This window comes from Urocitellus parryii, chromosome 1 (genome assembly GCF_045843805.1).
Source record: "Urocitellus parryii isolate mUroPar1 chromosome 1, mUroPar1.hap1, whole genome shotgun sequence".
NCBI classification, from domain to species: Eukaryota; Metazoa; Chordata; class Mammalia; order Rodentia; family Sciuridae; genus Urocitellus; species Urocitellus parryii.
Window position 1 is genome coordinate 41,333,272 of NC_135531.1, and position 26,903 is coordinate 41,360,174.

The 26,903-nt window shown below is 37.8% G+C and overlaps 1 pseudogene; it reads left to right on the top strand.

Moving 5' to 3' along the window:
• Window positions 1-12,488: 12,488 nt before the first annotated feature.
• Window positions 12,489-13,837, top strand: LOC113180810 (elongation factor 1-alpha 1 pseudogene; annotated as a pseudogene).
• Window positions 13,838-26,903: the final 13,066 nt, after the last annotated feature.

Below are 26,903 nucleotides of genomic sequence, written 5' to 3' on the forward strand. Positions count from 1 at the left end.
TATTTTTAAAAATTCATCTGAAAAACTCAGGTACCAACCCTTAACAGAACTACAATAGTCATTTCATCAGGATATTTGGGGCTGCAAATAAAATGTTCAACCATCAGTAACAAAATAGGAAAATCATTTTACTTTCTCATGTAAGAATTCTGGAAGTGGCATATCCAGTTTAGTTCAGTGACTCAGCCAGGATCTTCTCCCAGTCCCATATTTCTACTCTTCTCAGTGAATCAGCCTCTTACTCTTAGGCCCTCCCTCTTTGTCAAGAGATGACTGCCTGAATGTAGATATCATGTCTTCACACAATAGCATCTGACCCAGGAAAAGGTGGAAAAGAATCAAAGGAAAGAGGCTTCTTCCTCTAGCACTCCCTTGGAAGCTCCAAAATGATTTCCTCTGAAACATAACTAGCAAGATCTGTGTCACATGTGCGCTGTACACAAACCCCTGGCAAAGTGAAGTGGGATTGTCAGTGTGCTTATTAACTAGGTCTTGTAAGTCCCAATGCAGAACTGATGGTGTAGGGCTCAGACAGAAGTAAGAGGCAAATCTGAGTGTCAAAGCCCAGACCACAAGGCGCCAGACCTGCACTAGAAGTTGTTTGCTCAAAAGTGAGATAGGCTTCCTTTGGAAACATTTTTTCAAATTTAAGTATAAGAAAGCACTTTAAAATGTTAACAAAATTTTGGCTAATGCAAAGACACCTGAAGCAATAAGTTTACATTTGAAAGGAGATGTGAATGTGCATAGGAATTTTTTTTTTAAAAAATTTACAAAGGAGTAATACAGGAATGATTACCTGACTTTTAAAACACCTCACACACCTTGATGGCATATAAGGACATCAGAAGAAATGAGAGGGATGATTATAAAGAGGATTTCTTTAGTATGAGAAGTTCTACGTATTTTTCTATCTTTCATTTTGTCTGCCCTCAAGTCCAGTGTGAAGGTGTTTCTTTGATGCTCAGTATATGACTTCTGCAGTTACAGGGATACAATGAACTGGCATTTGACATAAATCTGACAGTCTCTAAAAAGACGACATAGTAGATGACAAAATATGTTCACTATTGCAGTCAGCTTCTTCTTTCTATAACAAATACTGGAGCTAATCAACTTATGAAGAGAAAAGTCTTCTTTAGGTTTATAGTTTGGGGGCTTTCAGTCCATAATCTATTGACCCCATTGCTTTGAGCCTGTGTGGTGGCACCTCATGATGGTATGGATGGCAGTAGCAAAACTGCCCACTCATGGCCAGGAAGCAAAAGAAAGAAAGCAGGGTCACACAATCTCCTTCAAGGGCACACCTTCCAATGACTAGAAGATCTCTGACTAGGCCCCACCTCTTAAGGTTCCCACTACCTTCCAATAGTACCAAACTGGGGACACAAAGCCCTTAACACATAGGTCTTGGAGAACATTTCAGATACAAACTGTAGACACAGTGAACTGATATTTGACAAAAATCTGAAAAACTCTAAGAAGCTAGTGTGGTAATCACAAAATATGGCAATAAGTTCCTCTTAACATGGAATTCAAGTTCTTGTTGTGCTATGTTCACTCCCTTCATGAAAACATGGAGGCTACTTCCTCCCACTTGACTCTGGGTTGACCTTCAGTCTTGCTTTGGCCAATAAAACTGATGATGGTGATGTCATGGAATAAATGCCTGGGTCTTTAGAGACCTTGCAACTTCCACTATTGTCTCTTGGGACGCTGCATAGAAGCTGCCACACAGAAAGTGAACCTCACCTTCTGGAAGACAAAAGACAAGGGACAGGGAGGGAAGGAGGCATGACAGTCAACAGTCAGCACTAAGTGAGAGATATATGAATTAGGATGTCTTGGATCTCCTGTCAGTCAATCCTCTGTCTGAATGCAGCTCACAAGTAAACCCAGGTAAAACTAGCAGAGAAACCTCCCAACCAAACTAAAAGACCATAAGATAAAATGAATTCTTATCATTTAAAGCCATTGTATGAGTTATTTGTTGCACACAACAGAAAGCTGAAACAGCTGCTGGCCAGTCCAAAGCAAAAGGGAGGTTGCAGCTGTACTAGAATCTGTCTGCATTCCCAGGATTTGTTGGAGTAGAAGAGGCATCAGTGTGGACACAAACAGAAGGCCATTTCCAGCACCACTCAACAAAGATCATCTTGTGGTAAGCAAATCCAGATAGAGTGGCACAACAAGGAAAAACAAAGGAAGGAGGAAGAAAAGAAAACCATAGGTTGAGGAGGGATCCCTCACTCACGTCACAAGAACTGCAGTCAGTCAAGCCCAGTGGCAGTCCCTGAAGTCCTGGTGAACAGAGTGCCCAGCCCTGCTGAGCGTACACCAGCCCTCACACTTCTCAAGTGCCCTCTTAGCTCAGTCCTGGAAGGATAAGAAATGAAAAGCAAAGCTCGGGGAGGAAGAGAAGTGCCACATGGGTTGAGAGAAGAGAAAGGTCACTGTAAGCAGGTAGTCTTAGTCCCAGCTGGGAAAAAAAGGGAAGGTTTCATTTTTATTCAAGTTTTAAGTTTTATGTATATATAAATGAACACAATACCTTTATTTGTTTATTTATTTATTTTTTTCAGTGCGGTGCTGAGGATTGAGCCCAGTGCCTCACACATGCAAGGCAAGCACTCCTACCGCTGAGTCACAACCCCAGCCCTCAAGTTCTAAGTTTTGATTTTGACATGAATCTAGACACTATAAATGACTCCATTGAGACTGCATTTTTGTAACTTAAAGGACCAAAAAAGTCATGGAAACTTGCAAGTTTTCAGCTGGAGCAAGGAAAGAATTTTTCCTAATTAAAAACTTTTAAAGAAAGAGTAGAAGAAAAAAGGTCACTGCTGGTTTTGCCTCACCCTTATATAGATTCCTGTTTCTGGGGTACTTTCACTAAGTGACTTCAGAAAAGTCACCAGATGGGTAAGTCAATTCCATTAGTGATGTAATGGTGGCTGGAGAGACTTCTCTGGCCACAAATAACCTCTTGGTCACAGTGGCCAGAAGTGCACCATTCAAGAATCAATCATTTAAGCTAACTTTTCTATTCTTAGAAGTTCTGTTTTTATTTATTTATTTTTTCAGTCCTGGGGATTGAACCCCAGGCCTCAGCCCATGCAAAGAAAGCATTCTACCACTGAGACACCTCCTCAGCCTTTACAGTCCTGTTTTTAAAGCACACCAAATAGAATGAGTTAAAAGTTAAGTCATTGATACCTTGGTATAAATTCATTATAAAAATACATTGTGGCTGACCAAAATAACAACCAGAAGTGTGAGAGCCAGAGGAGGAACACAGGGGTGGTCAAACATGACTAAAGACAAAAACTACTACTGTGCAGCATTGCCTGGGGTCCTTTCTGCACTCAGCCCAGTCCAGCTTTTCCATTTCACAAGAATTACCTTGGGAGCACAGAAAAAAAAAATGCAAATTCCAAGGGCCACACCGTTTAATTCTATTTCATTGATTCATTTTGGATTCATCTGGAGCCCATGAATCTGAATTTTAAAATATTTAAGGTGACTCTGAGGCAGTGGGTTCATAGACCATATTTTAGCAACACAACCTTAATATGAATGGATAGGAGTTGAAGACCAAAGCTGGTCATAAAATTCTTTTAAAAAGAAATGTTATCTACCATGCTTCCTCAGTGCTAAGGTGGTTGATTGTTACATGTATCAGCAATTAGGAGAAACACACATCTAATATAAGATGGATTGATGATTAGAACTTTGAAAAAGAAAAAAATGGAAAAAAATGAAATAGTAAGAAAGATGTTGTTAGGCTGGAATTTTAGTTACTAACAAAAAAAATCTCTTCTTATAACAAAGTTGTCACATCAAAATGTCATTTTGGAAGCATCATGCATGAACCTCATTTTCATAATATTTTAGCCTTTCTGTATTCAATCAGCACTAAGCACGCACTTATTGTGGAGAACACACTACCATGACCTTCACTTAAGATGATTTGACTTCTGATTTTTTCAACTTTATAATGGTATGAAAATGATATGCACTCAGTAGAATCCATACTTTGGATTTTGATCTTCTCCTGGGCTAGCTCTCTGATGATATTGGGCAACAGCAAGGAGCCTCAGTTCCCAGTTAGCTGGGTGATCACAAGGGGAGACAACTTTCCTCTGCAGTGTACCATGTTGCTAAGCCAGAATGTGTGGTTAGGTATATTCAATCTATTTTCAACTTAGAATATTTTCAACTTACATTAGGTTTACTGGGTCATAACCCTATCTCATAAGCTGAGGATCCTATGCATTTTCTACAAATAGAAAGGGTAACTAGAAGCCATCTAGGCCTCCATTTCTATGGAGACAAGATTCACATAAGCCCTCCCAGGAAGGCAGCTAGCCAGGCTGTTCTTCAAAGCTCTCAGGTTCTTAAAAGCTTTCTATACTTCCCATGGAATGAGCACTCACCGGAAAGCTCTGGGTGTTATTGTTATAGGATCTAATATACAGACACATGGATAATATAATTAAAAGCCAGAAAGAAGTAAAAAGACATCAGAATGCCACATGCTACTTGCCGTCTTTCCCCAGAATTTCTTCAACCAGCCACCATGTGCCAACTCAGGTCACCTCCTACGAGGCCCCCTCTAATATCCATATGCAGAGAGAGCCACAGTTTAGCAGGAGTTACAAGAATTTCCTAAAATTTGAACACATTTTGCCATACATCTTGGGGAATGTTTTCAGAAAACTGAAAACTGAGGCTTTTATAACAGATTGGTTCACATCTCAGAAAGTGGAAAAGAAAGGAAGTCATTTTGTAAACTAGTATGAGAAGAAGAAGCCGCATATAAATTTCTCTAGGCAGAGAAATTGTTGGTCCTATGAATTTAAATTCATAGACTAAAAATCTGTCAGCCTTTTCCAGATTCTTTCACAACATCATGCCTCCTCCAACATTCAGGCACTAATTGATTCATTTTCTGTTTTATTGGATTTAAAGTCATTTTCGTCACTATTTTTAACTGTTTTCTCATTTATGTCCCTCCTCCCCCCATTTGCTTCAAGGCCCCACATTAAATTATACATTCTCTCACATGTCTCATTATCTTACATTTTTCCTGTCATTCTGCAGCTGCTCCCCTACGTTCCTGCCTCAGCTTTGTTTAGTGCCAAAGAGCTGTTTTTTCTAACACTTCAAAAACACATGGCATTTTTTATGGGCACAAGTATCTTCACTTCTGTCAAATAAAAAATTGATTCATAAGGAAAACATTTTAAGTATGTAGGTGTTTTGAAAGAAAATAAAGTGGCTCATTAAAAAAATAAGTATGTCTGAGGAAGGAATTAAACCATTGCCTGAAAATTGAATATAAATATATTTGCTTTGAAGAACATTTGAGTATGCATAGATTTCCCTCCGTTACCTTTTAGTTCATTTGTTTTGACCCTTCATATTATTACCTTTTAGACTATTTTCCTTTATAAGATTCTGAACCTCACACAAAAAGAGCAGGCAACTTTCCCACCGATGCTGTCTTTTATAAGCAATAAGAAAAAAAAAATGTTATACTGACCTAAACAGGGATCAGAGTTCTGCATAGTGGCAGGTATTGTTGGTGTCTTTCCCATGTTTCCTGAAACTTTTTGAACAGACTGCAGGATAAGCATGGGTTTGGTCTGACAATGGCATTTACCTCAAATGGCTATTTATCATCTTTCTCTGGTGTGTGTTGATAGCAGCTTAGTCATGTCACGCAATTATTCTCACAAGGTATGGTAGAATGGAGCAGAATGGTGCTCCACCCAGATCTCTTCCAATCTCTAACACTTTTGTGCACTGCTCCTCCCTGGGTATACTTTCACTTCCAACAGCCAGCACCTACTTTTCTCAGTAAAACTGCACTCAGGCTGCTAGAGTCCCTTGGCATGCATACCTGAGAGAAACCAAAAGTTCAGGAAATTAAGAAGTGGAGCAACAGGGGAGAGAAAGTGACCTCCAATGGGTGCAGAGGTAGGAATTCCAGCTCCCTTGCCTCCTATCATGAAATCAGGCACAATAAACACTCAGGCTCTCCTGTGGTGCAGGCTGACATTCTGCAGGACTTTGCCTGAGACTTACCTTGGTTTGGCTTCTCTTTCATCCTTCTCATTCACTCATTCACAAGTCTTCTCAAGGACACTTCCTTTAAAAAATCACTGACCTAAACTAAATATGGTGTTCAAGTTCAAGATGTCTGTAATCCCAGCCACTTGAGAAACTGAGGAAGGAGTATTGCAAGTTTGAGGCCAGCTTCAACAATTTAACGAGGCCCTAAACAACAGAGTAAGACCTTGTCTCAAAATGAAAAAGAATTAAAAGGGCTGGGGTTGTAGTTCAGTGGAAAAGTGTCCTTGGGTTCGATTCCTAATACCAAAATAAGAAGAAAGAAAAAAAGAAAAAAAAATCACTGGCCTAGGAAACTTTGTCTGGGGTCTTCAAATGGAAAATCTAACCTAAGACAGGTAGCAAGGTTCTTGAAGTAAATGATTACTAAAAACAAATATTCAGATTATTTATTATAGAAGTACAGGATGTCCAAATAGAGAGGGTCTCCTAAATGAAGATTAGAGAGGTGAATTAACTCACCCATGTTCTCATAGTTGGAATGCAGGAGGGTAAATCCAGAATCCCAAGCCTTCAGAGGCAGAGACCACTGTTCTTTCTACCATTAGTGCTTTTTATGTCATGACAATTGAACTAAATATACAGTTAAAATTGAAATCAATTAATTCAAGACAGAAATTCTTATTTCCAATATATCTCCTAAAGGTACAGATGTAAACTCAATTCCAAATTGGAAAAAAAAAAATCCATGTTGTTTTTAAATTCATGTATTCTCCCCTCCCCCTCCTCAATTCCAAATTGGAAAAAAAAATCCATGTTGTTTTTAAATCCATGTGTTCTCCCCTCCCCCTCCTCTCTCCTTTCTCCTCTATCCCCACACATATCCACAAGCTATACCTGTACAGGAAGAATTTGGGCACTGGTTCTGAACATACACACCTACAAAGGAACTCATTTGCTTGCTGCATCAGCACAACTGTCAATCAAAAACAGCAAGCAGTCTCCCTTATTTCAAATGGCCCTCCTTCCCAGGAAACCCCAAGGGACACAGGCCAAAATTTTCCTAGGTGCTCTCATAGCCAAAAGGGGAAAAGAGTACATACATATGAATGAGCCTGACTAGAATTACTTATAAATAATGAAGGAACATTCAACACTTTCTCCCTTGTCACTTCTTCCTGGAGCATAAGCCAAAAAGACATCTATTTTTTTTTCTTTTTAATGTGATGTGAAGGTCAATGAAAAGTCAGCCTGGACCAAATTAATGCCCCTCCCCCAAAGATCTGCCAAGGGTCTGAACTTCTCAAGAGTAGAATCATTCTTTGGGCAAAGCACAGTCTTCAGAGAACCTCTGTTACATATATAAATGAATTTCCTTGGAATAATTACAAATTTACTCATTTTCAGCTCTTTACTCATTAGCAAGAATTTATGCCTTAGAGCAGGGACCTGAAGAGCACAGACAAGTTTCATAGGGTATAAGATTATAGAAACCCGTTGTCTTTGTCCACTGCAGTGGCTATGACAGAAAACCATAGCCAATGTGTCCTATAAACAACAATTTTAAGTTCAAGATCAAGGTGCCTTCAGGGCAGGGGTGACAGCGGGCCTCCTAGTTCCTAGACAGCTATCTTCTCTCCATGTCCTCACACGGTAGAAAGGACAAGACTCTGTAGACTCTCATTTATGAGGCCACTAAACCTGGCATAAGGGCTCTATCCTCATAACATAATCACCTCCCAAAGGCCAACCATGCAGTGGAGAATAAGATTTCAATGTATAAACTTGGGGGAAAATTACAAATATTCAGTCTATATCAGCCATCCAGGTATGCTGTAGGACTCCTGAGATTTCAGAATCCAAGGAACCATACTAATGGGGGTGGTGGGTACCCAAAGTATGCTTTGAGGACATTGGCCATCCTAGAAGACCTCCTGGGTTCAAATATGCCACATGCATGCTGTATAATCTTGGGCAAAAAAACTTAATTCCTTTAAGCTTCCTCGTTCTGTCTGTAGACTGGAGAGACCAAGGAATCTGCACTACAGGGTTGTCACCAGGATTCAGTGCAATAATGAATTTAGTGCCCTTAGAACATGTCTGACATGGAGTAAGCCTTCAAAATGTGTCAACCATTTTTATTGCTACTGATATTCTTAGCGAATAAAGCAATCGAAGGGAAGGTTATGTTGATGATTTTAGAACAAATTTCCATGACCTTAATTTCGCCTATACATACTCATTACTACTTATTTAAAGTAGGAAGAAAATGCCAAAACAATTTAGAAGAAAACTAAGCATAGCACCATATCAAAAGCACATTATTGGAATAAATGCTATAGCCTTGTTTATTCTCTCTTCTGCCTTTGCCTTCCCCCATCTCTCTATATTCACTTTTCCTTTATTCATAAAATGCCCTTTTACTTTGCTTTGAAGTATAGGTAATATCATCATAACTTCAAAATTTAAGATTACTTATGAAATTATTGGTTTTTCTAACTGCTTTTCAAATTTTCATTTATTCATTCATGAATTTGACAAATATTGTGTGAGTCTTTTGTGTCAGAAAATGTGCTGGGGAATGGGAGACTGTACTAAACAGGGCACGTGACTAGCCATGGCTAAAAGGGTACATTCTGGATGACAGCTCCTGAGGAGCAACCTTATCAAGCTCCTCCTCTCTTCCCACAGGAAACTTGATGGATATTACAAAAGGTAAAATCCCCTTTGAACTAGAGGTTCTGAAGTTCGGCCTGGAACATGCAGAGTGCTGGGTATGCTTGCTCTTGGGTGGACCCGGTCCTAAGCTGGACCTGGCTCCTGGGAGGCTCATTAAAGACTCAAGAATTCCAAGTTTCATTCTTCTTCAGTTATGACTCTGGGTTGAGGAGGTATTAAACAGAGTAGCTTTTGGAAGTCAAACAAAGAATTCTGAAATACAGAGAAAAGTCAGGCTAAAGAGAAGGACAGGAGAATACAAAACACTGAAGCCTGTAAAAGAAGCCCGTTAAATTTTAATCATCTTGACTAGAGCGCTTGTAATTGTTGATCTTATATGGAATCTAATAGTTCCAATGAAAAATGTGTTAAGCCTTGAGTCCAAGGATATCATCATTATAAGTACATAAGTGCCTAGGACAATATAATTCTCTCTGCAGTGCTGCTGCCGTGCCCTTTGATCCATGATGTATTACTTACTTATTGATTGATTTATAAAAATGAGCTGTCAAGCTTTTCCTAAGAAGTCTAAGGGCACATGAGCAAAATGTAGGAAATATACAACCACAAAAAAAATAAACCACGAAGTATAAACCAGATCCCCAAATGTCCAGGGCACTCTGCCTAGGTGAGTAGGATAAATCAAAAATATACTTTTTAGACACACCCTGAATGTCAACAAACAAGAATTCTGTAAAAGCCAAGAAGGAAGTTATATAATAAGGGCTTTTATGAGACATAATATACATTGGCAAAACCCTGATCTAAACACTATGAATTTATTTACATTTGGCCCCTCTTCAGAGACAGGCCTAAGACTCTCACCAGAAAGTATGAAGAGCATGATATCTTAAACACCAGCAGGGCCAGAGGTCGTGTACTTGGCTTTCAGAATTCGGTATTATTTTAAGCCAATTGAAATACATTTTTTTTTCACAGTGGAAAGATTCCATTAAGTAATAGTTTTGTTCACCATGAGTGAGAGTTGTATAGTTCTTTACTGGGTACAACACAAATGAAGAAATATAGAGGGTATGGATGTAACTCAGGGAAAGAACAGATAGACCTGTCTGAAATGTCCTCTCTTCAGAACAGAGAAAAAATCTGGCAAATTTGATCTGTATCATCAACCATTTCAATTGGAATAGGCATAAAGATGAATATTTATTGTTATTAATTATCTCTATGTTCTAAAATTTTAGAACATGAAACATGTTTTTAACCCTGATTTTCTCTCAGTATTTAACTGCTCAGTCCCAAAACTAATGGCATATATATTGTTCTTCATCCTTCTTTTCCAATCCCAGCTGAAACATAAGGGGATTCATGATTTCCCTGGATATGATTCCATTTTATTCTGCTAATAATAGTCCTTGTCTAAAAGCCTACAATCTTCTGTTAACTTTGGTTTTCCATAAACAGCCAATTCAGATTGGCTGCACAAGCCAAAAAAAATCAACTTGGATCCAGAATAATCCCATTTGACTGTTGGCACAGAATAATTTACTAGATAATTCCTACACTCTAGTCTTAATTTTGGCTGTGTAGCTCAGTGTTTTTGACCAAAACCATACCAGAGTCTGCACACAGTGATTGAATATCCCTAATTTCCTGTAATCTGATGGGCTTTAAAGGTGCAGCAATGTGTGAGAATTGTAACCCAGTTGCTTAAGGCAGAATTTTGGTAAACCACCTATTAGGTTGAGTTGAACTTTAAATTTAACACCATTGCCACATGACTAAGGAGTCCTCCGTAGAAAATGAGAGCATGTGAGGATTATTTGGCTTCTTACTGGCCTCCACCTCTTCTGTTGTTCCTGTAGACCTGTGGCTCTGCAAAAACTCCCATCCTTTGTCACTGCTCCTCACTAGGTACATGCCCATAGGCACTTCTTCCTGTTCAGCTTAGAAAGCACAGAATCTAGACTTGGGTTTAGCTCTGTGGTAAAGCATGTCCTTAGCACACACAAAGCCCTGGTTTCAATCCCTAGCACCAAACTCAAGTAAAATCAATTTTAAGACCACTGAGCCACTAGTCTACAGAACTGTCAGAAATGGCGCTGTTGGACCTTCAACATACTGTCAAGCTGCAACCCTCTTACCTGTAATGGAAAGAGCTTTTCCCACTTCTCTGTCTCTACTTCAGTAGAGGAGAAGAGAGCCAATCCCCAAAGCTGCACAGTGTGAAATACAATTCATGAGTAGATTCCAGTACAATAGACATTCCTTATCAAGAAAGGAAGAAAACCGTTCAGGTCCCCTCTGGGTGGACTTGCTGATCAAGGTTCAGACACAGTGCTTCCTCTTCTGCTCTAAGCTTTCCTATGCCAGTTCTATAGCCTGTCACTCTGAGAACTACTTTAACAAAAGAGAAATAGGACATGTCAATGTATCTATCATAAAATCTTATCCCCTCAGAGAGAAAAACCTAGCTCTTCTTACTCCTCAGTCTGTGCTTTCCTCACCAATACCTCTTTTTCCATCTGTCTGGGATATATGTACATATAACTTTGAGACATATGTTGTGACTGTCACATCACTGTCCCCAAAATGATAATCACATCTATAAAGACCTATTACCATTGATTACACTTGCTTCATGTGCTGTTCTTAATGCCCAAGTCCTGGTCAGGAATCCAGCAAGAAACAAATGGTATAACCAAAGGGTTAACTGAAGAAATTTTAATGGTGAGACTATTATGAAAGTGTGGACCAGGTGAAGACTAGCAATGAAATAAGGTAAAACATTCAAGGACAAACTCTCAATGAAAAGTCTTTGCCTCCCCTAATCCCCAGACAAAGAAAGGATCATGTTTCCCAATGAAAATCAAGAGAAGAGCCACTTCAGTAAAATAGCTGTGACTGTAGGTAAAATAAGATGGCCACTGCCCAAACGGGCAAGAAGAAACAAGGAGAACAAGTACTGATAAATACTTCACTTACTCTTACCTCCTGGCTGCTAATCTCCAGAATCACTAAACCCATATAGAAAGCAGAAGGCAAGAGAAATTGAGCAGGAGACCGTAAAGAGTTCAAGCTCTTGGAGAGCAGAGCTGGGAAGAGAAAGATAAAGAGCGAACCAGAGAGGGAAATGTAGAATCATCAGCATCCCACTTACGAAGCCCCATCATGGAGGATCAAGATTTTCTGAGCCAGAAAATGAAACTATATCAAGTTTTAGAGTCTCAGGAGCTGGGAACATGGCAGGAAGAAAATCTCACCCACGTGACAGAGATTGAAAAGAGCCAAAGGGTCGGTCACATGTTAGTCATAAAGGATGCCAAGCAGAGGAAAGCAAGACTAGCAGCTAAATCCTAAGGATAGCAGATGAGTCAAAACTGGGAGATAAGTTAAGGATCAAGGACCACGTTAGAACAAGGAAAAGTTAAAAGCAACATTTCTTTGGCAATTTCCTCCTAAAGCACTGACGTGTCTATGACCTGTCTGCTTTCAAAAGATACCAGAGATTAAAAAGCATAAGTACTATGAAGCCAAAAGCAGAACAGAACAACCAGCACAGAGAAGGGAAGAGACAGATGAAGAGCCAAACATCAAAATGCCACAAACTATATGTGATTCCTCATTTACTGACCAGTAAGATATAAAAATAAAGAATACAAAAATGAAAGTGACTTTTTTTTTTGTCTGCAACAGGTTTACTGCCAGAACACAGGTGTTCTGAAAACTACCACTAAATCAAAGCCAAAAAGACTCACATCAACATCCTTGTCATTGGACATGTGGATTCAGGCAAGTCCACCACTACTGGCCATCTGATCTGCAAAAATGGTAGGATCAACAAAAGAACCATTGGAAAAATTGAGAAGGAAGCTGCTGAGATGGGAAAGGGCTCCTTTAGTATGTCTGGGTCTTGGGTAAACTGAAAGCTGATCATGAGCATGGTATCACCATTGACATCTCCCGGTGGAAATTTGAGACCAGCAAGTATTATGTGACTATCATTGATGCCCCAAGACACAGAGACTTTCTCAAAAACATGATTCCAGGAGTATCTCAGGCCAACTGTGCTGTCCTGATTGTTGCTATTGGTGTTGGTGAATTTGAAGCTGGTATCTCCAAGAAAGGGCAGACTTTTGAGCAAACCCTCTGGCTTATAATTTCTGGTGTTAACAAACTGGATTCTACCATGCCACCCTACAGTCAGAAGAGGTATGAGGAAATTGTTAAGGAAGTCAGCACCTACATTAAGGAAACTGGCTACAACTCTGGCAAAGTAGAATTTGTGCCAATTTCTGGATGGAATGGTGACAACATGTTGGAGCCAAGTGTTTATATTCTTGGTTCAAGGGATGAAAAATCACCTGTAAAGATGGCAGTGCCAGTGGAACCACACTGCTTGAAGCTCTAGATTGCATCCTGCCACCAACTCATCCAACTGACAAGCCTTTGCATCTGCTCTCCCAAGATATCTACAAAATTGGTGGTATTGATACTGTCCCTGTGGGCCAAGTGGAAACTGGTATTCTCAAGCCTGGTGGTCACCTTTGCTCCAGTCAATGTCACAACTGAAGCTGTGCACCATGAAGCTCTGAGTGAAGCTCTTCCTGGAGACAATGTGCTTCAACGTCAAGAACGTGTCTGTCAAAGATGCTCATCATGGCAATGTTGCTGGTGACAGCAAAAATGACCCACCAAGAGAAACAGTTGATTTCACTGCTCAGGTGATCATCCTGAACCATCCAGGCCAAATCAGGGCTGGCTATGCCCCTGTACTAGATCGTCACACAGCTCACATTGCTTGCAAGTATGCTGAGCTGGAAGAAAAAAAATTGATCACCATTCTAGTAAGAAGCTGGAAGATGGTCCTAAATCCTTTGAATCTGGTTATGCCGCCATCATTGATATGATTCCAGGAAAACCTATGTGTGTCTAGAGCTTCTTGGACTATCCTCCTCTGGGTCATTTTGCTGTTCAGCATATGAGGCAGACAGTTGCTGTGGGTGTCATCAAAGCAATGGACAAGAAGGCTGCTGAAGCTGGCAAGGTCACCAAGTCTGCCCAGAAAGCTCAGAGGGCTAAATGAATATTACTCCTAATACCTGCCACCTCAGTTTTGAGTGGAAGAACAGTTTGTCTCAATTGGCCATTTAAGTTTAATTGTAAAAGACTGGTTAATGATAACAATGCATCATAAAACCTTTGGAAGGAAAGGAGAATGTTTTGTGGACCATTTGTTTTTTTGTGTGTGGCAGTTTTAAGTTGTTAGTTTTTAAAACTAATACTAGTACTTTTGTTGGAAACAACTTGACCAAAAAATCTGTCACAGAATTTTGAGACCCATTAATATGAAAGTTTAAAGAGAAAAAAAATGAAGGTGATTTCGTGTTGATGTGGTATGAACTGATTTTATCTCCTTAAAATAGATTGTACCAGAACATAATAAGCAGGTACCCTGTAAAATGTCATGCAACCTGAAAGATTCTTCTAATATATCTAGAAATCATTCTAAGAACTCATGGGAATTAAAAAGCATTCTTTAATGCCATTCACCTTCCCTTCCAACAGAGAAACCAATTTGCATTTCTAAAAACATAATTGGTGAGCATCTCAGAAAAGAGAACAAACATTGTACATAGAAGACAAATCAATCAGTACACAATAATCCACTTGGTGGCTGATACCTGGGTGTCATGATGAGCCAATTTTTTCCATGGTTCTCACTGTTAATTGTCATGGAAACTGAATCTCTTGTAAAAATGCTAGTTGTCTGAAATGGACCCAGAGCAAAAGGATGCTAGAAAGTACAAATGGAGAGTAAATACCAGGGATAGAGGTCAATGTGGAACATGAAAGAACAGTTATTTCTACTTGCCAAGTGGGAGTTAAACCAGGAGCTTTCAGTTTAGTGCAGAGTTCCTACCGAAATCAGGTATGGCAGAGATGCAGGGAGTAGACATAGCAATTGAGTAGTAGTAGCCCAAGGTACAAGTCCAATGGTCAGCAAGTTGACCACAAAAGGGTTTATATGTTTAGCCCTGTCTCTTCCAGGTCAGCTTGTTCTCAGACTATCTTAAAGATTGTCACCTGAGTTTGCTGTTCTGTTACATTCCCAGCTAGAAGGCTGTGGATCCTTTCTAAAGTATAAGGTGCTAGAATTTGACACGGGTAGTGGCTATGCAAAACATACACACACACACACACACACACACACACACACACACAAAGGAGACTTGAAAGATATAGCCACATATAAGATACAGTTAAATGTCAAAATAAAATTAGACACAAATTTCAGAAACAAATAAATAATAATATCTATTCAATGTATGATGGCCCCAAACAAATTAAGACAGCAGAGAACCAGGTGCTATTCCTTAACTAGATTTAATAATCTCTCTTTCCTTTTCCAGCTCCTTCTTTATCATATTTAATGAGACTGTGTATGGCATCTGATAGGAGAGTATTGGCAGCTAACGAATGCTTCTTTTCCTCCATTCAAGCATAAGAATGAAGTAAGGTTAGAAGAAAAGAAATGGCAATTGTGACAGTGCCAAGTGAAACCTGAATACTAATGAATTTTGTCATAAACTCATAAAATTGATACCTTGTGTTACATATTATTTGTATATAATTATGAGATGAAAATGCCATAAAAAGATTAACCATGAAAAGCAATTCAATTCATAATATGAAAGAGTCATGCTTTGGTGTTTCCTTTTATTCCCTAGAATTAGGTACTTAAATCCAAAGAGAAAGACTGACAATTTTTTTAAAAGCCAAGTGTCAAAGCAAAATAAAACAAACACTATACTAACAAAAATATGATATTGCTCTTTAGGGGGAAAAAAAGTAGTTAAATGACTCTTTTGTATTTTTTTACCTGACTTGTGATCCAAAATACAAATGGTAAGTGCTCTCAGAATAAACTAATATGAAAGTATAGAAGAAAAATTCCAAATATTTTCCAGTCCTTCCTTTGGGAATGATTAGGAGCCATTGTAGTAAAGAAAGGTTGGATTTATCCCAACACCATACTGTGAGGAACGTGCTAAATCGGAGCCAAGATAGGATACCAGGTAACCCTGCGAGGTCAACAGTTTTTATTTATCTGGATATCCATGCAGCAGAGATGATATAAACCAACAATGGATCTCTTTGTCCTAGAAATTAAACCGGAAATCTCAACACTGTTTTCAGTGATTCTTGGCTTTCATTCTGTTAGAAATTCTGCCACATTTCAGTATTTTCATTCTTGTCCTGAATGAAATCAGAAAGCAGAGAGGCACTTGAGAATTCTGCTTTAAATAAAAGTAAATATTTCTAAGTGAGTTTGTGTCTCCATGTAGTATTTTTTCGACCCAATTACTGAGCTTAAATGCTCTACAGATGACATATTTCTTTGTGGTTCGAGTTTATTGAGCCATGGTTAATATTAATATGAATGCTAATATGTGTCTGAAAGGTGTTTAATAAACATTTCATATTCTATTTTTTAATACTTGGTGGAAACTTGTGCAAACAGTAGTTTTATTTTCCATGATGACTAATGGGAACTTGGGTCTATTAACATGTATTTGAGCACATGGACATGGGCATTGTTTTTTCTGGTTTATTCCTTATCATTTGGGTGCAAAATGTATAGATGGCAACACTGGATCCATCAGAATCAACTTTATCATTTAACAAATGAATTAATCAATAGGAAGTTAAGCATTTTCTAAAGTGCTAATTCTATGTAAAAAAAAAAAAAAAGAAGACCTAATTCTATGTAAAAAAAAAAAAAAACACTTTGGAATAAAAAAGACTTGCTCTTGGATTTATTTTCCATAAACCAAGTTATATGTCTGTGGTTGGGGTCTGACTTCTAATAGCAACATCACCACTGAAGGATTAAGAGTCACTCTGTCACTAGATCCACACTCCAGAGGAGTTGTTGCTTGTCTGTTCCAACTGACAACTGAGGGAGGGTCTTGGTGTCTCAAAGGGCAAATGGAGGAACCAGAAGTGGTGGGGCACTACTTTAATCCCAGAGATTACAAGATTTGAGGGCAGTCTCAGCAATTTAGCAAGGTCCTAAGCAACTTAGCAAGACCTTGTCAAAATAAAAAGTAAAAAAGGTTGGGAATGTAGTTCAGTGGTTAAGCACCTTAAATTTAATCCTTGGTGCAAAAAAAAAGGAGGGGGGGAGTAAATGTAAGATGAATACACTCTGAAGCAATCACTTGGGCACAGTTTGAATTTTTTCTATTCTTGATTTCTCTCTCTCTTCTATTTTTCTAAGGGATATTACCTGTAGACTGATTTACTCATCAAAATAGAATTTTCCATTTATAACCCTGATGATTATTGTCTTTATCTCATTGTGTGATGGGCAAGAATTAACATTTCTGTTGTTGTAATGAGCACCACAGTGGAAGGCAGGGCTCTGTAACTATGACATGTCATCATTATACATTTTTTCTTTTTCTTTAGACTTTTTCACTGAAAATGACAGTAACTCCTTAATGTCAATAGCAATTATCTGGATTCAAGAAAAAGCTCAGGGTACTATCTGACCATGACTTTGGCAGGGCTGCCACCAGCAAGCTGATTTGTTCCTAAAGCAATTGCATATTACCACAACATAGAAACTGGTATAACATTGTAAGATTACCTAAGAGTCACTAGCCAGCAAAATATTCTTCGGATTTTGTTTATTCCATACCCACAATTTTACCTCCTGACATTAAGAAAGAATATCCCTATGAAATTTTTTTTACCAACATGGTACTGAAAGAGTGGAGTAGGAAGAGAGAGAAATAAACTATACCTGCAAAAATAGTAACTACTGATTCTGTCACAAATTTGAGGATCTTTATTCCAACCTGTGAAGATCTCAAATATAGTAAAAAGTTTCACCTCTATTCTAGGTAAAGTAGTAACTCCTCCTTAACAGAAATTGTGAACTCCTTCTCAGTCTATACATACAGATGCATTCATAGCTCCAACTGAAATCTAAAATATGTTTTCCTTGGCAATTATGTGGACTTGGTGACATTTGGACCAAAAGGGAGCTCGCAATCGGTTAGGAAACTGAAATAAAACATAACAGAGAAATTGCAGTGCCTGACATGTGTGAGGCCCTGGGTTCAATCCTCAGCTCCACATATAAATAAATAAATAAATAAAATTAAAGATCCATTGACAACTAAATTTTTAAAAATTTTATAAAGGAACCATCTTTTACTAAAAGTCAGTGAGACAGAAAAAGAGAATATGGTTAAAACTTTGACTTTGAAAAAACCTTGTTACAAAACCCATCCAGTATTCTCTCCAAAATACCTCCTGGCCCCATGTTAGTTGGTCAAAGGTTGGGCAGACTTCCTGGCAAAGCTCAACACAGGGACATTAATTAAAAGTAATTCAGTGACAGACCATGTATAATAGTTTCAGAACGTAAAAAGAATAAACATGAGCTATGACTAAACACTGTAGACGTAAGCAGAACTATTTAGTTTCATTGTAGTAGAAGATTTCCGGATGTTAATTCAGCCCAACGTGTCTGCTGAAACTGATTAGAGAGGATGGTAGTGATAGTTGTAGTGGCAGAATCCAGAATTCCACAGCACTGACTGTACAATGTCAATTCCGTTTCTGTGAAACCAAACTGCTTTCATCTGCCTAAGTTCTTTCCTATTACTTTTGACTCTTGATGACAAATATGTGAAGAACAGTGCCAAAATCCAGTTGGCACTTCATTATCTGAACTTGTTCCATGATGCCTAAGTTTTAAAGTATTTGATTTTGTTAGAGTAAGAAATAAAAATTGTGACTAAAACTCATGAGAATGTTAGGATAACATGAAGAGATGGGTAAACTGAGAACTAAAAGTTACTTTCAGGTTCTTAGTTTCTGCCTATGCTCCTAGATACAATGAATATTAGGAAAGTTGTTCAATCTTTCTTAATACTTTTTTCAGTGGTTAAGCAAACATAATAAATGTTACCTGCAAGTTTGCTGATGGAACTGATAATAAATGGAGTACTAAAGATATTTCCAAGTCTCAATTGCTATTATACAATTACACAAACTAATAAAAGGGATAATAAATATGAGTGATTTAATGTACTAATCTAAAAATGGTGTAAATATTATAAAACTTTTTTATATATTTCAAATTTTCACTTAAGCGATGACATTTTACACACATGACCAAATACACAGTTACACAAAATCACTAAGATATGCACAATTGCACCATCCCCAAACCAACACTAGGCCTGGTCTTGTTCCTCTCTCTACTCAATGATTCAGTTACTACTATGTCTAAGACCTGAGTTGACAACAGGAAAAAAGAGTTCTTAATTCATCTATAGAGCATTTTTAAATCCTTTCCTTTTTTTGAATTATTGTTATAAAACATTTAAAATACATATAAAAGCAGACAAATTTGACAATGAGTTTCCATATACCCAGGATCCAGCATCAACAATTAAAGGTGAGTTGTATCCCCATCTTCTTTCCCTTACACATTATTTCAAAGTAAATCTCAGATTTTATCCACAAATATTTCATCATGCATTTCTATATAATAATTACTCTTTTAAAAAGTAGCTAGAGCCCAGGAATGTAGCTCATTGGTACAGTGTTTGTACATGGGAGGCCCTGTGTTTGATTGCCAGTACCACACACAAAAAATAAAAAGCTAAAAATCATATCACTTAAAACAATTAACAATAATCCTATAACATACAATAACCACCCATGTTCAAAATGTTTTATTGTTTCGTTTTCTCAGTTGTATGTGAATCTTTTTTTTTTTAAAGACCTGGGACATTTTTTACCTTCTTCCTCTCCTTAGCTTAAGCATTCAAAAATCAGCACAGCACAGGACTATTAATTCCAACTACTCAGGTGGCTGAGGCAGGAGGATTTCAAAATTAGAGGCCAGCCTCAGCAACTTAATAAGAACCTCAGGTTCAATCCCCAGTACAATCAATCAATAAAATCAGCATGATCAGAATATGTCTTGGCTCACCCAAAGAAAGCTCAATGTGAAAATGTGGTGTGTCTCTATTTCAAATGGTATAATTCTTGGTTCAAGGCTCACAATATTTTCTTACAAAACAAAAACAAAACATAAGTAGTGTACATTCCTTACTAAAGCATAGCAACAAATTTTGTGGAAAAGAGGATCTTGGAATTAAAAAGCCAAGAATGTTGAAGAATACAGAGCTTCAGTAAGGCCATCTGTCCCCAATGAGAGTGGGTGACACCAAGGAACTCTGACGTACTTTGAGTGCTCGTTAATGGCACATCCTTTTTCCATACCTCACTCATCCCTGCCACTTTTCTTCTTAAGATTCCAACAGCATACGAACATTTCCAAAGTGAATTTTTTAAAGTGTCCAAATTTAGAATTGAATTACAGAACATTAATTTGGAAGGAAATTTTAAATTCCATCTCTAAGATCCTTCATGGGCCATGGCTTGCATTCCCAATAAGGGGGGATATATGAACTACCTGTTTGAAATATTTGTTACTAAGCATAAAACATTTATTGATAATAAGTGTTTGTTATCACTAATAAAACTGGTCACCATCCTTGGTATTACCCTTAATTGTGATAGTACACGGTTTAAAATATTCTGTAGGGAAAGAACAACAAATGTCTACAGCCCCCAGGAAACAGTCTAGTGTCCTGTACCAACATTTGGAGACTTTCCTGTACTGCTTTATGTACTGGGGAGTTCAGTTCCCATCCAAAGGAATGTAAATTGGAAGAGGTTCGTCAATACAACCAGAGGAGAGGGAAATACCTTCCATTTATTCATTATTCAAGCCTCTGATTTCTTAACAGGAATTGGGCATGACTTAAAATAAATGACACATCAATAATAAAACCATTAACATAAGAACAAAAGAACATAACTGAGAAGGAGATATATTATAAAATGAGAGATAAAGTGCCATTAAGCATAGCATGTACGGCTGTGCTCTCCCAAAACCAGGAAAGAGATTTCTTTTTCTTATAAACCCTACCAAAAATTTAAGAAATCCTTGGAATGCCTCCAAATATTTGTTTTCAGCTTTGAATAATGAGAAAAATTTTGTATAATTATGAATTTATGTTTATCTAAACTTGAATTCTAAGATAATCAGTTTAAGTTTATTCTTTTTCTTTGAGCATATTGGTTTTACTAGTATCCCTATACATCCGACCTTGTTACTGTAATAGGATGTTTTATTTTCATAGCTTGCACTCAAAGTTTTCCCAACTGTTTTTAGGTCAGGCTGCCATTTACTAGAATGACTAAATAATTATAGAGATTTGGATGTTCCTACTCCTATGAGTTAGGATTGCTTAAATTTCCTGGGAGATATTTCAGAACACTCGTTTAGGTCATTTAAACCCAAACAAATAAAGAAATAATGTCAAAGAATGCAAATAATTGATTCATTTTATCCCTTCTTTTGACTGTCGTAATCTAGGTCATTTTCATTTTCAGATAACATGAAAAACAAACTCTTCATGATTTTTAATCAATTCAGAAGTATTTTTAAAATGTAAGCATGTGACAGCTAATTGAACTCCAGTTAATAGCTAAATGTATCTTTATGAGTTCAGGAATTATGTGCTGATTGTTCTTTGTGCTTTTCTAAGGACCTCAGTACATTAATAACATGTAAGTTGAATTTCTTGAGGTTACATGAAACAAAGACCTAATTAAGCTCACTAAAATAAATATATAAATGAAAAAAGTGGAGATTGTGTGAGGAGGGAAACAGGAACTCTTGTTAGGAACATGGAACTCTCCCCTACATGAAGTCCAGCTGGTAAGTGGCTAGCTCTCCTGACTTCAAAAACTGAACCAGCACCTGTCTCTGTCGTCTTCTTTCTTGGCTCTTAGTTTTATTGTTTCTACATCTTTCTGGCGCCTATCCCATTCTCTTCTCTGCAGAATGGCTTTCTCTTGAATGCTCCTCATTCATGATTTGAGATTATGGGTAAATCTGGCCTGTTAGTCCAGTCTCTCTATGATTGGCTGGATTATACTGGATTTCAGTACTTGTTGGGTCTAATTGTTCCTACATTTATTTGCTTAGAAAGTAAACATTTGGGGTACCTGCACTATGCCAATAATGCTATAGGGATGGAGATTTAGAAATGATTGACATGGGTGGGTCTCACTGGAAAAGGAAATAAACTGATGATTAGGATTCCAATGATGTGAGTGTATGGCAGGTTTAGTGAATCCAAGAGCACTAACTGGGGGTGGAGGCTTTCATCAAAGGAGTGATCCGAATACTTTCTGTTCCTTTTCAACATCTTATGTGGCCTGTTCACAGACCTCTAGACAACCCACTTATCTTTTTATGTACCTCTCAACCATTGACTAAAACTTCACAACGTTGCAAGCATACTTTACACCTCTTAATCCATGGTGATAATAATCTTTGATGAATAAATCTTTTTATTATTATTTGATAAAAATCTTTTGATGAATAAATAATGGATAAAATGATGTTCAAACTGAAATATCAAACACAAGCAGGAAATGATTTTTTATAAGGAGAGAGCAGTATATTGCAACTGCCGATGACTGGGTTTCAGAGACCTGAGAGGCCATAGTCCCTGTTCAAAGAGTTACAAGCAGTTCAGAGACAGAGACTTTCAGGTCCAAGGGGAATGGTGGCAAATGGGGCTCGAATATTGGTGGGGATTGGCTCATGAGGGTTTTGTAAGCCTTGCTGAAAGATTTTGACTTCATACTAAAGGCAATAGTTCTTTGAGCAATACTAACAAGATTAAAAATACAACTTCTAAAGCTCATTCTAGCAGTCACAATAATTCAGGGACACAAGCCCAAAGTCAGGGAAATGGCTTCAGAGGCTCTTGTGGAATATGAGTAAAGTTGTATTATTCACTAATACAATGGCCCATACCACAGCCCCATCCATGGGCCCAACCCAGTACAGCTCTAATGCTAAAAACCATGGTAGCATAAGGCCCTGGATGTTAAGATTCCTATTTCTTAAGAATCAGGATCTATATCTATATTAGAACAACACAATTGCATTCTGTCACATGCTTCTTGGACTAGCCTCAGAAGGACATTTGGATTTGATTCAACTAAGATCCCAATATAGGATTTCCCAAATAACTGGTTCCTCAGAGACCTTGGAAAATAGGCCTTTTAGCCTCCACTCGTGGACAGTCCTTGCTGTTTCTATTCCTAATTTCCTAAGAGCACAAAAGCAAATAGACAGGAACAAAGAGAAAAACTAGTAGTCCTACTGGGTGCAGGACTATTAAGATGATCATTACTGCATGAAACGTGTCCTTTCCCATCCAAATGCCTACTCCGGTGCTAAAGGGAGATTGGGTGGTATTTTGTGTTCTTCATTTAATACAATTATCCCCATTATGATCTATTTCAAAACTTTATCATAAAAAAAGGGTTTGGGCTTTTCTGACACTGGAACTAAATTTTACCTGTAATATATACCCACATTCACCAACTAAATCATGAATCCCATTTTCTATTTGAATAAGTCACCAGCTATGACTCTATTAGCAAAAGCACCCTCCCTTTCTGGAATCATACCCAGCTCTTACATCTCTGTGTAACCTTGAATGCTTCTTAACATGGTCCCTCAGCATCAGCTTTCTCTCTAAATGATGGTCTTTAGCTTGCTTCTGACTCTGATTATTTGGTATATGCCTGAGTGAAATCTGACATCCAAAATGGCAACTGCCTTGGTGCTGCCAATGAGGAAAAACAGAATTCTTTTCCTAAATTTTATCAACTTTACCTAAATTCATCCAAGTATTCCACCAAGGTTTATCTCAGATTCAGAAAGACTAAACACATAACAATAGGGGGAAAAAATCTCCTAAAAAAAAAAACAGTATGCCTATGCTACCCTTTCATTCAAAGTAACTAGGCAGAACTACTTATTTCTTTTTCTCTTGCCTTTTTTAATTGACTTTTACTTTTCTCTGTATTTCATATTTTTGAATAGATAGTACACATACATCATACGACAGAATGTTCGGTGAAATGTAAATCACCCTTCTTTCTCCCTCCCCTTTACTTTAGGCACCCAGTTCATCTCCCTTGAGGCAACCTCTGTTCCAAGTCAGAATTACTTTTGCTATTAGATATCATCAGGAATATTTTTATTAATGCAAAATGAATTCTTAGTTGCCCTAACAGCCCCTCTATTTGAGCAGGTGATTATAGTAAACATATAAGGCATGTGGGCCTATTTGTTTGCTCTAGCTCCTTCTTAACTATTTCCTTTGGCTGGAGTGCTTTGAGGTAAATCTAAGGTCAGAGTCTAGCTGAGTCAACGTAACGGTGACACAGCAACACATTTAAGCCATCTGGTAAGCAAGGCGGCCAAGCAGGAAGAATTAAGAATGGAAATTTCAAAATCATGCTTTATTCTAGCTACAGTTCTTTAGAATGTGAGGCACCTGCTTAAAATATACAAACTTTAGCAAGGGCTACTGACTCAGAAAGTTCTGCCTCCCCAAAGAATTTGGGGGACTTGAGTGAGAGTCTGTGGAAATCACTTGGAACCTTCCAACAAGGAAATAGGCTTTAAGAAAAGCTCAGTTAGTTTTTACTGCATTTCGAGGACTCCATGGACTACGATCTAATGTTAAACACAGCACAAAAAGGGACTGTTCCATCTTAGCAGAGACCAATCAAGAGCCAAAGTCCATCAAGAACCAATCAACACAGGGGAGATGCAGGAATTCCAGCAGAAAGGGCAATAAAACTGGCTAATACAATTTAGAGAGAGTCGATTGCATCTCTTAGCACCTACTCACTGACAGTGTTAATGACATCCCTTCAGGGCAAGAATTTTTACCTAAGAAGAAACATAAAAACCAAACTTTAAAGATGATGCCAAAGATGATACAATATAATGCAATGAAACAAGCCTTCAAAAGCTTGTGTTAATATTTTGGCAGTGCTTTTCTGATGGGCTGAAACACATTATGAATAAAGCAAGTCTAGATGATGAAGAGAATGCAACTGATCAAATACAAATTTCAAGTCATGTTTGTTTCCATTACCTCCATAGTGCCAGTTTTAGAGGTTATTTTTCAGTCTTTATTAGGGTAATCTAAGTGGTTTACAACAAAATCTCTTTTAATGGATATTAGGATTGGATATTAAAAAGGAGATAATAAGGAAACATGAGATTCAATGATGAGATCCAAAAAATTTTTGCATAATTTAAGTTTTATTGACTCCAAGTGCTGAACAGAATAACATTTGATATGCTCCGAACTTTCACCAACAACCTAACCAGTGCGTTGCAGATCATCACCATCGAGTAGGCTGTTCTCTAAGGAGCTCATGCAATCTTCCCATTCTCTTTTCCCTGATTATATTTTCCCCAGGGTTGTTTTCATGCTCAAGAAATCATGTGGAAAGAATCTTACTGGCTCTCTCTCCTGGGAGAATTATGTCCACTTGACTTGGAGCAGAACCGACCTGAAGTCAAACCCGGAAGTGACTCTGACACCTTAGAAATTTAGAAGTTTTCAGATGGACTGGCCCCAAGTTGCTGAAGATTCTAAAGAGAGGTGACTGCAGGTGGATGGAAAAATTTGGTTGTAACTTTTGAAAATGCGTTATTTATTTCTAGAAAAGTATTTAAGACTCTAGAATGTATCTTTGCTTTTGTTAAATGATTTATAGAGCTCAACTCAGTGGGCCTCTAAAGTCTTTTCATTGACGTACACACCCTCTGTTCCCAAAATAATTTAAATTAAGATTAAATTAAAACACTATCAGAGATCACTGACTTAAAAACATTTCTACCATAAGCCAAAGTAAGAAATAATGACCCCTCACTACACACACATACATATGTCAGCACACTTTAAAGTATGTATGAAATAAAATTTCACAAAATATGGCTTTTCTTCAGAATGTGGAATTCATTCTGATATTTTCTTTCACATACAGTCAATTCTCCTTATTCATGGTAGTTAGGTTCTATAAAGTTGCTGCACACACTGAACTGGTGAATCCTAAACCAGTGGAAATACAAGGTTAAGTCCCTCTGAGCCTCTGGTAAAATATTTTTATCCAGTGGTTAATAGGTAACCTTGTTTTATGTGTGTTTTGTCTCAAGATATTTAATTGAATATATATTGTTGATTCACTCACATTGAACTCAGCCAACAGCACTGTGATTCATGCCAGAATAAAGTTTTTCTAACACATATATTTTCTCCATAAGGCATATCCCGGCCTTCTGGCAGATAGGAACACTTAGGAAGTACGTCAGCACTACACTGGGGGGCCATTTTAAACAGTGAAATCACCAACAAAATGTATAAAAATGCAAAAAAATATGGCACTAAAAAGACTGCAAAACAAGATACTTTTTGACAGTACAAGACCTGGAACAGAAAGGTAGAACATCGCCTTGTTTGACCCCAGCCAGGAAATTGTAACAGCTCAAACTTTTTGATGTCCTGTATATGCCTGCACACGACTGCAAAAGAAATATCAGTATTGCTGTTGGGGTTACAAATAAATTTTAGTGAGTGGGCAAGTTGGTGAATATTGAATCCACAATAATAAAGGCCAACTGTAAATATATGTGTGTGCATAATATAAATGGGTGCACATGCACACACAAATGAATAGTCTACCAATATGATTTTACCAACAACTAGAGGGTTTAGATTAGCAGCTTTAAAAGACCCTCAAGAAGGTAAGAAATTAGAATATTAGAATTGTGACTTGATTGCTTTATATCTCCATGCTTACATAAACAAGAAAAAAATGACCAATGTTGAAAATCTCATTAAACAAGACTACTTACATCATAGTAATGTGGAAATCTTGAGGGCAGCAATATGCTATCAAAATTGTGTATGTTTGTGATAACAGCAGTGAGAAAATATTAGTGTGCTGCTTTTTTTTTTTTTTTTTTTTTTTTTTTTTTTTGGTACTAGGGATTGGACCCAGGGGCACTTAACCACTGAGTCACATCCCCAGCCCTTTCTCATATTTTATTTAGAGACGGGGTCTCACTGAGTTGCTAAGTGCCTCACTAAGTTGCTGAGGCTGGTTTTCAACTCTTGATCCTCTTGCTTCAGCCTCCTGAGTCACTGGGATTACAAGCATGC